The sequence below is a fragment of the Drosophila serrata genome, unplaced genomic scaffold (assembly GCF_035046125.1).
Source record: "Drosophila serrata isolate PLE 108 unplaced genomic scaffold, ASM3504612v1 contig_382, whole genome shotgun sequence".
NCBI classification, from domain to species: Eukaryota; Metazoa; Arthropoda; class Insecta; order Diptera; family Drosophilidae; genus Drosophila; species Drosophila serrata.
Window position 1 is genome coordinate 3,896,177 of NW_028257280.1, and position 14,690 is coordinate 3,910,866.

The 14,690-nt window shown below is 35.8% G+C and overlaps 1 protein-coding gene across 13 annotated transcripts in view; it reads left to right on the forward strand.

Annotated features, from left to right (window-relative positions):
* Positions 1-14,690, forward strand: part of Fur1 (Furin-like protease 1) — a 152,307-nt gene that overhangs the window by 59,239 nt on the left and 78,378 nt on the right. For 11 of the 13 annotated variants that reach the window (XM_020956065.2, XM_020956062.2, XM_086840505.1 and 8 more), the window contains one exon: positions 11,243-11,281. The exons of the other annotated variants lie outside the window; for them this stretch is intronic. The gene's annotated coding sequence lies outside the window, so the exon portion shown is untranslated. The remainder of the gene's footprint in view (positions 1-11,242; positions 11,282-14,690) is intronic. 13 annotated transcript variants of the gene reach the window in all.

Below are 14,690 nucleotides of genomic sequence, written 5' to 3' on the forward strand. Positions count from 1 at the left end.
AAAAACGAGGCGGAAAGCAATTTAACGTAGTGGGGATGAAGGACTTACTATGGGGTTATCTAGGTGAGAAAATTCAGTAATTTGTTTCCCCATATGTACATATGTTTCCCCTGAATTAATTCGCATAACTCTCTTGATAGTTTGCACTGGCGAAGGGAAACCAATTAAAATTAAACCCAGCATAAATGGTTGATCAACTGGCACAGGCCATTGGTTTTATATGAATATATTCCGGCATACCTCTGAACGAGAGATATATATAAAAAAGTGTATATATTTTTTCTATATTTTCGCCACTCCAATTGGGGAACAGATGTGTGAAATTGTCCCTGTACAAGGTTCAGGCAAAAATCGAAGGCAGGCGGCATAAAAACAGTAGGAGAGCAGCACACAAAAAATATATATTTCATTATTTATTTGATATTTCGAATAGCCCCCGCATACCTCTCTTCTTTCAACGATCTACTCCACGTTTTATTTATTTACCTGTGCACTGGTATTTATTTAGTTTTTCAATTCAATTGAATTTCCATTAACAAATTGAGAACTCTGTTCTTCGTCAGTTCCGCATCAACGTCCAACGTCAACGCCATTTCCACTGGCAAACGTAGTTTTCACATTTTTCAGCTTGTTCAATTTATGGTCAAGTTTTTGTTTTGTATTTGTATTTTATTTTATTTATTTATGCTGCCGTGTGTTATGTGAGAAATAGCCATAGAAAAATATAAATCAACGTTGCTGCGAATGTGTAGATGAATTTTAGATTTGGTTGTTCAGTTTAATTGCGAACGAAACTAAATTATATATTTAGAAAATAATTGAAAGCAGCTTTTGGTTACGTATTTTATTAAAGCAATTGTTGGTAAAGTAAGATTTATATGGTTAGATTTTTATACTTGCTTCATTTATTTATTTATGTATAAAGAGTATTTAATAATATTATTTTTATGGATTCAAAAGTAACCTGTATCTAATGTTGACATATTTTCCTGCAAATTTCCTGAATATTTCCCACTTAATAAACCAAAATACCAATGTCAGCAGCCATTACCTCTAGTTGCAACACTTTGCGGTGCGGTCAAAGTACTTTTCCAGCACTCAGCACTCTCTCTATCTGCCGCATTCTTTGCCTTCGAAGGACCAAACCAAACAAAGCCACACCATATGCTGCCATTTTCTGAGGGCTCTTGAATTATAAACTGGCTTCATTACACTCGTCCAAACCTTGACCGCATGAGAAACTGGAAAATGTTGTGTTGAGTTGAGAAAATATCTAGGCTTGAATGGAGGGGGTGGAGGGACCTCGCTTTGACATCTCCATTCATTCCTTTCACAGGACATTCCCCTTGCCACATTCCGCTCGGCTTCATTTCCCATTGAGAGTGGCAATAAATTGTGTACAACTTTCAAACCAATTAACCCACAAATTTTGCACTCAATTAGGTCCTTGGACAGGCACTCTGACTCTGACTCGGACTGAATGTGGCTCCTTGGCTGCATGCATATAACACAGTTGAAATAATTTATTTATTACCTCACGGCCTGACATTTTATCATGTTTTACCGGTGGTCCCCCTTTGTACCAATTAGTCTCCAGGCCAGAGCAAATTATTTTCCGCCCTGGCGGAGAAAAAATAATAAATAATTGAATAAGTTACTCATTAGTGTGCGTGCGAAACAAAGGAGAGAAAAAAAAGAGTATCCTGGCTGTCTCTTATCTAACCTTAACATGCACATTTAGTTGCCTCATCCGCCGCTCTACTTAACTTTAGTCATAAACCTCCTTCCAAACCAGGACGATGTCCTCCTCCTTGTCCGACTGTCTCTCTGTCTTGCTGCGTGAATTTGTCACCATTTTGCTCGCACTAACTTGTCGTTGTCCTTTGGCTTTTGCTCTACATAAAAGTATTGCGGTTTTGATGATGGGTTGAGAATTAAATTAAAATTAAAATTAAGGTGTGTGGGTTGTGATTTGCGGTTGCTGTACATTTAATATTTCCAAAGAAGTTTGCTTAAATCTGGTTTTTGCTTTGTACAAATGTAAATATTTTCAAAGGATATTTTAGCTTGTTAAATTAATACTTTAAATTGAAAAGATCATATATTTTGGTATATATTTTGAAATATATTTTAGTATATATTTTGAAATATATTTTAGTATATATTTTGAAATATATTTTAGTATATATTTTGGTATATATTTTGGTATATATTTTGGTTTATATTTTGGTATATATTTTGTCTGCAATTTAGTATTAAAAGAGCATCACATTGTCCTGTCTCTCTTTCTGTTTGTTATAACTACTTTATTTTGTGAGTTCCTTTTCTCTTTTTTGTGTATTTTCTTTTTTTCGCTCGTTTGCCCCGTCATTTATCAATCATAATGCTGCTGAGTAGTCTCATTACTGTTTTGCGCTTAGCACTTTGCCTTTGCCAGGCAACGATGTACTAACTTCCTCTTCCTCTCAGCTTTCTTTTCCCGCCCCCCAGAATTTTCCGCTTAACATCTATCCATCCAGTTGGCCCCCTGCTGGTTTCCTTCTGTCTGTTTCTTCACTTTGCTTTTTTGCGTAATTGCTTTATACCCTGATTTATGCTTATCTTTAGTCATATTTTTACATTTACCTTTATCACACCATCGTGTGAATGGTAACGGAGGAGGGTGGGTTTTCTTTTTTTCCTGGAGATGCGAACCGGAGGTTGACCTAATTTCATTGAACTTAATTTTTTTCCGCTCATGTCGGTGTCAGCAGGATGGGAATCTTTTTTGGAATATACAGGGTGTCTTTTTGGGAATGTGTATGAATTTAAGAATATTATGAACTTAGGAATTAAAATTTCATCAAGGAATGTTAGCTTTTAGTTAAGATGCAACAGGATAAAGAGAAACTAAATTAAAGATTCGTTTTTTATATAAAACAGCTTATGTTTATCATCAATTTTATGTTGTTTATGAATATTTGTACATCATTTATTTGTATTTGATTTAAAACTTTAATTTCATAAATTCTTATATAGCACCTTGTATCTACCCTGTAACAATCATCATAAAACTGGCTTAAGATAAACTTCACCTGATGTCACGCATCTCATCTGTATCCTGTCACCTTTGCACGTTTTAGTGAGCACATTTTTCGTACAAAGAGATTCTTATCAATGAAAGTGACCATCAGGATTCGCATTTTCCTTACTGCCTTTATAAATGTCTAAATATCCTTCGTCTATGCAGGCAAAATCGGAAGCTGGAAAAAAGAGAGTTCCCATGCCCTGCACGTAATAAGGAAGTCACACAGCAATTAATGTGGCTCATTTATTCGTTTTATTTTCGCTTCTCTGGCTCATTTCCGTGCTTATCTGTAAAAGGCATGGGAAATACATGTATCTTTTAGATATATATATATATAAAGCAGCAAGGCGTGAGCGGTGAAGTTGAGATAACAGATGATGTAGGGTCGTCGTTTAAAATTAAATAAAAATACAATTAAGCCATGCAACTTATCCTCTCTTTCTCTCTTTCTGTTAGTTCTCTTTGCTGGTTTCCATTTCCCTTGGTTTTCTCTGGATTTTCTCTAAATTAAAGCACACGTGGCTAAGCATTCATCTGCATGCAGTATCCTTTTTTGTTTCCATTAAAATACCATAAGGAGAAATGTTTTTTTTTTCTTGTTGATATTAAAAAAGGTTTAAGACCTTAAACGAATTTAATTCAAGGTATTTAGGCAAATTCATACATCTTATATTTAATAATTTTTAAGATATTTTTAGGAGCTCAGAATTAGAATTTGTTAAATAGAATTAAGAATGAAGCCATTTCCCCATTAGAGCTCTTTGTATAAAATATATATTTTACAGAATATCCTTTATTATATTTTATTTATACAAGCTAAAATAATTAAAAATATTTCTAGGGTTCCTAACTCTTTAAACTAGAAACTAAAATAACTATTTTCTTACTACAATTTTAACCCCAACTGTGCGTGTGAGGGATATGTGTGTGCTTTTCTTCCTTTTTTTTTAGGGTATTGCTGCATACGTGCCTGCAACACCTAAATGCATGCAACAATGGCTTACAACATGGGGGAAAAATGGAGGGAAACACTGAGAGGAAATGGAGAGGAGAAAAGGCAAACAGCAACAGCACAAAGAGAGAGAGAGAGAGAGAGAGTCAGACAATGCACGAAGCTTAAATTGAAATTCTTTGTTTCTTTAAGGATACTGCCCGTGACCCTCCCTCTCTCTCTCTCTCACTCTCTGTGTGTGTGTGTGTTCTCTCCTCTAGATTTTCCCGGTGAATTGCTTTTTCCTGTGTCTGTCTGTCTCTCTGTTTGTCTGTCTGTCTGACTGACGACTGACTCTGACTCTGACTTGTCTGTTGTCCCAACAAAAAACTTTCCACTGAGCCTTAAAGTATGCTAGGGATTTTTTATATTTAAATAGTTTTCCCTGTGCTGCCAGACAAAGCAGAGAAACTTGATGGGCATGTGAGCGATTATAACATACATACTACCAGCAGCATCCAAAGGACTTAGAAAATGTTGCTACGAATGCCAGTCTTGAATTAAAATTGCAATACCTAATGTTGTCTTACTTGTACCTAGACATTTCCAGGGAGAATTAAGTTGTAAATGCTTATAGAAATTAAAGCCTAGGAGATTTTATCATAATTAAATTGCATTAAATTTCAAATTGAACAAAAGGCCATTTTAATTATTTCCCTGTCAATCGAAATTTGACCACTGGCCTTCGCACTCAACGCGCTTTCAAAGTTAAATGACAGGCAATGTGTTTGTAATCGCTGTGGGCATTGTCATTGAAATGCATTATTTTGCCATCGCCTGCATTTTAATGCTCCACAGGGAAACATATACATATATTTATATATTTATAGAGTGTATATTACAATGACACCCAGTTTGATTGACAACTAACATACAAAGAATTGAAATTTGCTTTGCATATGCTTAAAAATGCATTTTTGGTTTTGGTAATCATGCAGATTTCATATGACAACGATGATCCCATCCGACAGGAAAACAAAAACTTTTTAATTAAAAGGAATGAAAACTTGCCCCACAGAAAATTTTTTCGAAAATTTGCATTTGCCTGACATGGCTGAGGGCATGCCTGACACTTGTCTCGCTCGAATGGAAAATCCCAGTTTTTCCTCTTACCTTCTGCTGCATATTAGTCTACTCGCATTCTGCACTCAGGAAAATAAATATATTTTTCAGAGGAAACTTTTAATATAAAAGTGAGTTTTGTAAAGATATTTAAAAGAAAGGAGAAATTAAATCAAAGGAATTAATTGTTTAGGCTTTTTTATCTTGAAATATAAAAAATTCTCTTTTAAATTAAACTAATTTATTTTATTTTGAAATTGTTAAATTTGGTAGTTCCAAAGTTTTAGATACATTTTAAAGTGTTTTAAAAAACCATTTAGTTCTGGAGCTCTGTAAAATGTATATTATTTTAAAGTATCATTGATAAATATATTCTTAATTTATCATACTCGAATTTCAAATTCTTGCAAATTTCTCTTTGTGTATTTTCCACTCTAACCTTTCGTGGCAATTCAATTAGAAACTAGGCAGACTGCATACACACATTTTAATTAAATAAATTCAGTGTTTGCCTGATGCTTGGGCGTCATAAACATTTTGCGGAAGAAGGATGAAAATGAAAACATTTAACTGCCGGTTACGTTAGTAGTTGTTAGTTTGTCCCAAGGGTCGAAGGGCGTAACCATCCATCCATCCATCCGGCTTCTCCGGATGTTGTGTTTGCATAAAATGCAAGAAAATTGCCCTTGCCTGCAAGTTTTCGGTGTTCTCGGGGGTATAGGTTTGAGTAAAACACAACGTTTTTTGGCAAAATGTCAACAAATTTGCCTGCTTTTTCAGCCTTCGTGTGAGTTTTCCCAGCTCGCAGGGCACCACATAATCAAATTTAACCTGACTGCCAGGACGACAGGAAAGGAGTTCTCCTTCACAACGATAACGATGATGATGATGATGATGTGTCTGGTGCTGCGAAGACACGAGAGAGTTTTGCAAATACTCCTCAATGCCGTTGTCCAAATGCGCTTCAGCATTTAATTGAACTTCCCGCATGGTTTTCCCAGAGATTGGGCTATGTCGAAACGATTTGCATTCGCTTTTCATGGTAATAAGAATCCCTGGTGCAGCATAAATTGCTTTGACTTTTGGGACCAAAACTCACAGACTTCAGACTTGGCAATTTTTACGTAATCAGAAAACAATTTGCAATGCTTTGATTCAGGTTTAATGGATTTTTAAACCATTCATTTTTTCTTTCCTTACTCTGTTAATAGCTTTTCTAGTCTTTGTTTACTGGCTTTAATTAATTTAATGTTTGTAAAAAGAGACCTAGACTTTCCCTTTAAATTTATAGAACTTTTGCTGTCCTGCTTTTACCGCATTGAAATAGTTTTCGAATGCTCATATTAATTACTCCCGGATTTTCCCAAAAAACCCTTTTTGCCACCAGCTTTCTGTGTGCTCTCTCTCTCCTTCTCCCTTTCAAATATTTGCCAAAGCCAACAACTTCAATATTTATCCTGCCATCCAGCAATGGCAACTAATTAAGCTATTTTTTATGGCCCACTCTATCGGTTAGCCAACTCCGAGCTGCAGCTGGCCACCATCTGCCCTGCACCCTGGCATATCCTCCCAGGACTATCCTCCTCCCCTTTACCTCTCTACAGCAGGATACAATGAGCGCTTAAATGTGGGCTCGGGTCTTCATGTTATCCTGTGGCTTTGGGTTTCATAGTAAATTATTATTATTATTATTTTACAGGAATGATGCCAGCTGCAGTCGTTGGTCAGTTTCAGTGTTGTGGTTGCGGACAGTGTTGAAATTAAACACTGTTAGCAGATTTCCTAAGCTCCATCCTCCTTCGCTTTCAACCCATCCCAATGAATGAACGGAATCAAGTTGCTGGGAAATGGTTTTTGTGGCTACAGCCTCTCAACAGAATTAGGCAACGTCAGATAATTATTTATATTCGAGAGCAGAATGTCTGGAGCTAAAACTTTCCAAAACCTAATTGCCCGTGGCTCTGCTGTGTTGTGTCTGAATTTGTCAATGGTTTTGACCAGAAATTCCAATGAAATTCCAACAACAGAAATTCTTAAATAACACAAGTGCACGAAACAATTGCCATTGCAATTGAGAAAATTATTCATTTGCATTTTATTTAAAATTCACCGGTCAACTTTTGTTGGGGGCAGAGAAAAAAGGTTGTTCTTGGATTTCACCCAAAGCCTCTACTTAAACTTTTGGCTCATTTAAACTTTTGTTTCGACCTGTAGATCGTTTATAAAAAGTTACTCCAATACAAGTAAAATAATAATAATAATAATAATAACGCTTAGTGCTGGCCAAAGTTTAGGGGAAATAAAAACCCCGAGAATCGGCGGAGACTTAAGCCTGGGAATGATGGCCCAGAAGAATGCCCCGAAAATCAGGTAAAAGAAAGTTTACTTCGGCTTCAATTTAATGCCTGGTTACCTTTCTTCTTATTCTGCTGTTGTTGCGGCTGTTAAGGCAACCAATCTCCCTCAAAATGTTCGAGTGGCCCCTCGGAACACTTGAGCTGAGAAACAAGTTTAAAGTGTGCTCTGAGCACTGCTGCCAAAATGAAAGAAATTGAGACCCGGCCGCGCTTACCTTTATTGTAAGGGATTTACGCCTGAAAGCATGTTATAAAACAATAACTAGGAGATTTATTGTACGGCCCACTTGGTTGCTGCTACTGCCACTGCCTTGGGGCGTCTGTTTTCATTAATATGTATGTGCCCCAAAAGTGGTTCGGGAGAGAGCCTTCCATAAATTTTGGGCGGCCTCTCCCCCTAATATGCCTTCGAAAATTTATGCACAACGCAACTGTACTTGAAAATGAAGGCCTCTTTCTGGCACTTCTTAATCTCATGATTATTGCTCTGTTGGTCGTATTCATAATTCACATTTATCTCCTCTAAACGAGTATGAAATATTGCAGGATATCTGAGACAAGAGTGTACTTATGGTCACACTGGTAACAGAGGCAACTGTACATCTTTCTACTTTATGATTAATATTAATTATTTAATTACGATACAGACTAAAGAAAGAAATTATTATTTTTTTTAAATTGAAACTACTATGTAGATTAAGAAAAAAAGTATGTCTGGATATCTAAGGCAAGAGTGTACTTATGGTCACACTGGCAACGGAGGAAACTGTACTTTCTCGCTTTTTAACCTGAAGATGATTTTGTTAATTAACATTTTTAATCAAGTTAAATTAAAGCACTTCAGCTTAATAGACAAACTTTAAGCTGTATGGCTTAATTGAACAGGAAGTAACTTTTCTGCAAGTCAAATTTGCGCTTAATCATCCATGACTTAAGTGAACGAAAGACGCTGTGAGGTTTATCAGCATGACAAATCCTGCTGGCAAATATCATTTTAACAATGGCATTAAATGAATTTGCATAATTAGCTGCAGCTTAGTCAAGGCACTCCACAAGCCACCGCCAAGTCCATTTATCCTTGTTTTTTGTGGTTGGTCCTGTGGATATGATGCATGTGTGACATTAGCAGAGACACGTTATGCCAAATGTGTTCGCACAGCGGGTGTGTCCTGGCTTATAAGAGGGGGAATATCCTGCGGAATATTCAGTGGCTAAGGAAGCATACCAATTTGGAATCCTTAAGTGGAAATTAGACTTTAAGATTTATGACTGAAAGAAGTCTAAGTATAAGGAATTTTAGGTGATATTAAAAGTTCAATATTATGAAAACAAGGACATACTTTCACATTAGTTAAGTTAAGTTCAATATGCAATAATTCTTATGCAATAATTTACTTGTTATCTGCTCTAATTAGCTGCAAATACACTTCCCAACTAATTGCACAAAATTATCATTATTTGTTAACGCATTTAAAGTGGCAAATCCGTTTAATCCCGTTCTTTCAATTCATAATTCAAGCTTAAACGTATTAAATGAACAACCATTTTGCGAGTTAATTAATTATGGAAATGCAACAAAATGCATGCAAATTGAATGAGCTCAAGACGGTTTTGCCTTCGGGGGGAATCTTTGAAGAGAAGCGGCCATAAATCTGCCATCGGCAATCGAGGGGAAGAGGGGAAAAGCCAAGGACTTTGGACCAAGTTCGGCCGAGTGAAAGTGAGATGTGGAAAGTTTAGAGGGCAAGTTAAGTCAAGTCCCTTGGCCAAGCATGTTTAGCAAAGTTCATTAAGCACTTAACAAACAGAGCGCACCAAAAGGGAACTTAATGTGCTTTGGCGTAATTCAACTAAACAAAGTACCAAAAGTTCTTAGCCCACTTTTACCCAGAGAGGCAGAGAGAAAGGCCTGCGAGTTGGCCATGCAGTTGCATAGATGAAAATCAAATGCGGTCATATCACACACACACACGTAGCACACCACATCCACACCTATGCACATTTTCCAGTGCCACCCACTCAGGCAGGGTGCCTGTTTCACCGTCCAGTGGATTCCTAGCATTTTTGCATTTACCGTCAACGTCGCCGTCAGTGGCTGCAAAACTGTGCCACAGCACAATGTTGCGGCTGCGGCAGTGCCTCTACACAAGCAAAAAAAATCTAGTAGAAATCTAGAAAATTTTATATATTAAAAAGAATTTGACAGTTTTAAAAACATTTAATATGAGAAGTTTGATCTTAGCAAAATGTTTACTGAATTAATCTAGAGTTGGACTTCGATTAAAATGCTTCTGCATAATCCTATATCCTTCTATAATGATCTGTATATGATCTTTCCAATTCAAGTCCTAAATTAACCCTTAAAACCTTTATAAAAATAAGTTATAAATAAATTATAAGAAATATTTAATAAAACCAACAGAAAGGCAAAGGTTTAGAAGTCTATCATAATATTAATAGTTCTTGAATAATACAAAACATGTATATTATAAAAGTAAAACTTTCTATCAACACCAAATATTTTTATTAAATTTAGAAGCTTCTAAATTTTAATATATAAATTATTTGTATCATTTGCTAGATGTTTTTTTTTTTACGAGTGTATTGACTAAAAGAGGATGTTGCCATCGAGATGGTTCACAGGCGAAGGGGGCAGAGTTTGTTCAAGCGAACATTGTTAGCCTGCGGCCAAAAGGCTTTCAAAGTTTTGGTGGTTTGGCTGCCAAAGGGTGGCCAGATAGGTTAAGGGCGGCGCACAAGAGGGGTGAGTTTTGGGGCCATGCTTTGAATTATTGCCAAACATGGCGGGTGGGGGTGGCGGGTGCCCGGGTGCCCGGGAGTGTTGGCCCTGCGCAAAAAGGGGTAACTAACCAATCGGGCAATGCTCCTTTGCTACAGGATAAGCTAAAAAAAAAGTTAATTGGCAAATGGCCAAATGGCCAAATGAGTTCAATTTGAAGTTGACTCAAAAATACGGCTAAATAGAGTCAGGGAAAAGAGGAATAAGGTTCGATATCAAACGATTTAAAGCAATAAACTTGTAAAACCATTATTAAAGTTCATTTATTTCTGCCCATAAAATGAATTTCTCTTAACTTTGGCCCCACAAAAATATCCCATTTATTTATAGCCAAGTTAATTTACGAGTGCATCAGCCTTAACGTTAATCTGACTGACATTACACGTCAGCAGCATCAGCATCAGTGTCAACATCAACCATCCATCCAGGGGGGAAACCCCAAACTCTGTTCCCTTGTCATTGATGAATTTAGCCTGGTTGTCAAAGCTTTTTTCCGTTTCCCTCTGCCTCTTTGTTGCTATTTTTAATATGCATACCATTTGGCAGTCGCTAACCCAGATACAGATACTCGTATATATATGTATCTTTTGGATACTTTTCCTCGTTACTTTGAGCGACATATTTCAGAGAGATGTTTTTGCCCTCTTATTCCACCTTTTTTTTCCTTCTTCTGTTTTTTTTTTTTTTTTTTGTGTTGCCTCCTTGGCCATTACCATTAGCATAAAATGGCTGGCATTTTGCTGGCCATTTTAGCTCTGCTATATTACCTCCCTTCTAATTACGCTCTTAAAACAAAAAAAAAGAGAAGGAAATGCATAAAAAATACCTCCTTAAGCTCAATGACAGCTTTTGGGGATTGCTTTTGTTATGGCAAACCATTTTTCTTATGCATTTTTTAAAGGTTCTTAGCTCAAAAATATATATTCATAAATATTTATATTTGTGTTTTATTTCTATCTTTGCAGATCAAATTAATTGACAGAGCTTTTTATACACATTTTTTGGTAAGTTATAAAAATTTTTAAGAGATTAAGAGTTAGCTATTAAGTGGATTTTATGGTTGAAAGAAAAATAAGTTTTAAATTACCGGGAAAAGAATTTCTGTGTCGTTATTCAAATGCTATCCTAAATAAGTTGCGGCTTTCTGGTGTATATTTTGAATTTAACAAAAATTAAAGGCTAGTTTAAACTTTAACTTTATATTCTCCCTCCAAGAAACTTTTCCCCAAAAATTTGCCTGCTTAAATTCTGATGGAATGCACAAATGCTGCAAATGATTTGAACTTTTCGAACTATTGCTGGGCAGCTTTTTGATCCTGCAGCAGCAGCATAATGCCAAACCCAAAACTCATTAACTATCCGTGGCAAGTTTCGCTTTTTAGAGGGCAAATCCTGGCAAATTTTAATTGCACAACGCCAAATCCGGGTGCCGCAGAACATGCAACGCTCTTTGGCTCCTAATTGCAGGCATTTGCCATCCGAAATTTTGCTTGTCCGATGAAGCAGCACCCACAATGTACCCCACAAAATACCCCTAATACGCCGCGAATCTCAAATCCCTCTCTGGATAGTGGAAAAAAGATGAAGGAAAATGCAGCCGCAGCCCAAATGAAATGCAATTTAACATTTTGTGCGACGTTGGCGCGAAAATACTTTTCACTTGACGTTTTCTCCCTCTCACTCTCTCTTTCTCTCTGAATTTTCTTTTGATTTTTTGCCCGCTGATTAAGCGGCATTAAGTATGCTCAGCTCATCTTAGTTCTAATCAACACCACCCCCAAAAAAAACTCCCAAACCCGCATCAGTTTTCAGCCAGAGCAAGCGATTTTGATGCAATACACATAGAGAAATAAAGTTATTTATATATTTATTCAAAAGCTATTGACAGATGGATAGATTTGATTTATAGCTAAATTAATTCTTAGTATTTCTTCAAACAATGGGGGTGCTTTAGAAGTCTGAAGAAATGTTTAGAAATACCTATTTAAATGTCAAACAAGAAAGAAAACTAACTTCGGAATACCAAATACCCTTTAATTTTGCAATTAAATTACAGGTTCGCTTTGAAAATCAATCAGAACTAAGCTTAAAATATTCGCATTCTTTGAATCGATTTTTTATATGATTATTTTTTCGATAAATCAAAGTTTAAAAACTCATAACTCCGCCAAAAATGCATTAATTTCAATTCGGAAAGCTTTCTTATGTTAGTTTTTGTAAGGTTAATACATCTGCATACTCAATTTAATATTGATAATAATATTTAATATTTTTTCTTCGACATTTTTGACCCCTTAAAAAATGTTGAAAAAATTAAAATTTTGTTTTCTCCTGGAGATAACTAAAAAGATTCTCCTAGTGATCCTGATCAATAATATATATAATTTATTGGGTCGGAAATGATTCCTTCAAAGCTTTGTAAGCTTCTAACTGAAAATATAAAACCCAGTAACGAATTAAATATATGCTAAAAATATTAAATTAAAAAGTGCACTAAATACATGCTGCCTTAAATCACAAATGTTTTAAAACCACCTCAATAATAACAATATTAATATTTTTTTTCATACATTTATCTTATTTTTGCGGTATTATATTTATAATCAAATTGGTTTTGATTAAAGATAACAAAGGTACAAGGATAAAAAAACATTATATGTTGTAATATATTCTGTGTTATTTTTTTGTCATGTGTAGTTTCGCGTTGATTTGAAATCGTGTTCGCTTTGAAAATTGCATTTACGAAATGCTTTTGGCTGCTGGTTGGTGGATAAACTTTTACGTTCGTCTAATTAACTGGCTTAAATTGAATGTGTGGCGTGGCCTCATAACTTATTTAGCCATACATTAATTGCTGATTAGTTTAGAAGATTTTTATAGTATATTTACTTTCTTGTTACCAAAGTTGTAGAAACTAGTTGCAGTTCTTCAAGGAAAGTTTGAAATATTAACTAGGCGAATAAAAGAACTTTAATTAGACAACGAATTTGTTATGCAGAAGGAATAATTAAATAATAACTTTACCATTTACATATTATCAATATAAAATTCCTTATTTAATGAAAGTTTAAATAATGCTGCGTTAAACCCTTTTTGTTGAAACTAATTTAAAATGTACAACAAGATCCCCCTTCAGTTTAACCCATTTATTGACAGAAATTGCATTCACTTAATTGGCTGTAAATTACATCGATGGTTTTGTTGGTCCTATTGCTATAATCATTAATATAACGTGTACTAATTGAATGCAAGCAATCAAATTTGTCCCTTTAACTCTCCCCCACTTTTGTCAAAACGCAATCGATGGTAATTTAATTGATGAAACATAACCAGACCCGAAGGGTGCTCCTTTCAGAAATTCGAGCTTGTTGATGGACAAAACCACAGGAACACATTGCTGAAGGGTCAACAGGATGGGGTGATGGTGGTGGTTCTGGGTCGTGTCCACCGTCCACTCAGTTTTCCCCCCCTGGCTTCGGAAAATTGAGCCACCTAAGCAATTGTCAATTAAATTCCTCTCCTGTTGTGGCTGTTATAAATGCCGAGACACGTTCAAAGCGGCGGCAATGTTGGTGATGGTGGTGGAATGTGCAATCGCTTTGCGCCACCTCCCATCCTTGGGAAATTCCACCCATTTGCTCCACAAAAGCGTCTCTAATTTGCATAAAAAGGTGAGGAGTGTGCGCACACCCCCTTTTTGGCCACTGGCGAAAATGGTAACCAACTGTTGCATGAGTTGGCCAGAAGAAAGGGGTAAACAACACAACACAGAGAGGCTTTGCAACAACCCTCCATTTGGCATTGATTAAATTTTATAATTTTAACGCACAATTTGTTTCGATAAATTTCATTCGTTTGTGGGTGGAGAGCCATGATTTGTGCTGAAATGTGTTTTGTGTTTGTTGCTACCCGTGGGAAAAACCCCACACAAAATGGAATAAATTAGTCATTGATCAGCGTTTTGTTTATGGCCAGAACCAAAAATAAATTACAAAATTATTTTCACTAAAAGGGTTTTGTATTTTGGCACGTTTTCCAATCAACCAAACTGGCTGAATTTAAATTGTTTTGGAATCATTCACTTGTACCACAATTTATACATTTCTATTTCCATATTTACCCAAATTTATTTTGAAATTAAGTGAAAATAGCTTAAGATCTTACGAAGCAAAACTTCAAACACACATTTGTGTGTGAAAAAGCTTCAAAGTGTTGAGAACAAATATTTGTGCGAGTGCTGATTTGAATTTAAATGTCCTAAAAATGTGACTCACTTGATCATCTAGAATGCAACCCATTCAAACATTTAATTTTCTCCCCTTTTTATTTGGAGAAAAACCGAAAATTTAATTTCGTAATTGAATGGTTTTCTTGGCCCCTGCTCCCTCGCTCCTCTCTTCCAAGCCAATGACT